Here is a 2,416-nt window from a genome sequence, read left to right as displayed (position 1 = left end):
ATAAAAGCTCAGGTGAAGGATTGCGCAGTTCTCGGGTAGGGGTATAAGAGAAAACCCAGACGTATTTACATGTCACACATTATAACCCAGCTACGCGGTATTCTGTCTAAATACCGTCTGTACAGAAAGCCAACAGAGTGTTATCAACATACATATCACAGGTATGAACAAAGGTCTCTAGATTTCAGAGTAGAGCTTCACTATCGGTATGCATTACACTCGTATTAGTTCTATTGTCTGAGAGCAGCCATAATTAGTATTTATTGTCACAAAGTAACCGGGCCTGTGTACCGTGTGATTAGGTAAACTTTAACATGTGTACACACCTGATATAATCTTGAATGTGTTCTGTTTTTAGAACAGGAAGTTAGGTATTTCCACTAAGGTGTCCCTATCGCGTTTCCACTTAAAGTAAAATAACATTCCCCCGTCCTACTAGGAAGTGTTAGAAGCGGGCTGTGTGTATATGTACTCGCTACATATTACTCGTATATTTTCAGTTTAAGTAAGAAATCTTCCCTGTCGTATGTGGAAGTGTTACCAGAGTGCCTTGTCACCCAGGCTGATATACAGGTATGTACTGTTACACTTCCACTGCCATCCTGTTATCTTAAATTGTACCATATTGCTGTCCTCGTCATGTCTTACGTGTCACGCTCCTGTTTATATCCTCACGTGTGTGTTATTTACCAAACCTTCATCTACATACGTCTTCTTGTTTATTTTAAAACTATATTACAGTTAATTCTGGAAAGTATTTATCATTGACATAATCTTGTTCTAAAAGTAATGGCTAACCGATGCATCAGATTCCAGAGACGAAGAGAATCCATTTGTTTTAAAGTTGTTGGGTTATTATTAACATGACAAGCATGTGTTTTAAGGCAAGCCAACCTAACATGTATGTACCTGTAGGAGCTATCTCTATACATTTAGAAGATGTAGCATTAACCGATTGATTTACTTATCAATTTAGAGAATTTATTATAAACAAATGGCGATATATTTTGAAATTCTAGTTATGAGATATGTTATATATATAACATCTAAAGACATATCTAATTCATTTGAAGATATGTTTCATGCAAAAAAAAAGATTGTTTAAACTTATATGACATATCTTTAAACTTTTAAGAGATATTTTAAATGTAATGACAGATATCTTTAAATTTGTTAGAGTTATCTCTTATTGAAATAGACAATTGTGTTTCAATCTATTATATTATAGAGCTTTTCTGTTTCATTTAAAAGTATCTCTAATACATTCAAGACATATCCTTGGATATTGAATGTTGGGTTGGCTTGCCAAAAAACCACGGTACTTATACAATGTATACACCATCTAGTGACTAAAGGTCATAATGGACGTTCAAGGTCAAACAATTCACCCGTGTTACCTGACGCCATACACTACATTCCTATATATCAATATATTCACAATAAATTGCAGGTGTGATAACAATCCAAACCACTGCTATACATTTGACTAGATAGATGGCTGTACCACCTAAACAGAACAATAATGTACAGTTCCTTGTGGAGGGAAGGCCTTAAACACGCCTGGACTAGTAGCTTAGATAAGCCCTAAGCATGCTAGAGTATACCTTATGTCGGCATTAAAAATAGAAGTAACAATCCAAGTATGGTGAACTGTCTACAATCTTATGAATTTTAAGGGATGTTAAATGCTTGTATTCGTCTACTTTTACCATATACATATGTGTGTGTATATATCAATATCATACATATTTCAGGTACGAATCTAGATTTATTTTATTGTGGTTGAGGTGACACCCGAAAAATACTCCCACGCGATTTTTTGGAATACAGATACACGATAGGCACAGACTATACTCTGATTATAATCCTCTGCTGTGAGCTCAGTACATTTAAAATATATATATAATCATATCATAATTATGACATCATCATGGACACACCACTTCAGTAGTGCTTTTGAATTATAGATTTTAGATATATATTCTGCATTTAGGCATTGTTGACATATTTTATGACAATATGATTATATCATTACTGTGATTGAATACTAACACACGAGATAACTTTAATTTTTAGACATTTTCTCTGAAGTATGCCAATAAAATACCTATTCATCATTGGCTACAATATTATATACACTATAACCTTAAATATATAACTCAGACAATTACACTGTACCGACGTGTACATTAGTAACATTGATACTTTCACTCAGACAATTACACTGTACCGACGTGTACGTTAGTAACATTGATACTTTCACTCAGACAATTACACTGTACCTACGTGTACATTAGTAACATTGATACTTTAACTCAGACAATTACACTGTACCTACGTGTACATTAGTAACATTGATACTTTCACTCAGACAATTACACTGTACCTACGTGTACATTAGTAACATTGATACTTT

General features: G+C 33.9%; 1 protein-coding gene across 1 annotated transcript in view; it reads left to right on the top strand.

The window, feature by feature from the left end:
- The first annotated feature begins 375 nt into the window (after window positions 1–375).
- LOC110451086 (myeloid differentiation primary response protein MyD88-like) overlaps window positions 376–2,416 on the top strand; it is a 23,871-nt gene continuing 21,830 nt past the window's right edge. Inside the window, exon 1 of the mRNA XM_021498943.1 lies at window positions 376–573. The gene's annotated coding sequence lies outside the window, so the exon portion shown is untranslated. The remainder of the gene's footprint in view (window positions 574–2,416) is intronic.

Source organism: Mizuhopecten yessoensis, unplaced genomic scaffold (assembly GCF_002113885.1).
Source record: "Mizuhopecten yessoensis strain PY_sf001 unplaced genomic scaffold, ASM211388v2 scaffold5789, whole genome shotgun sequence".
Taxonomy (NCBI): Eukaryota; Metazoa; Mollusca; class Bivalvia; order Pectinida; family Pectinidae; genus Mizuhopecten; species Mizuhopecten yessoensis.
This window is presented reverse-complemented; position numbering and strand designations above follow the sequence as displayed.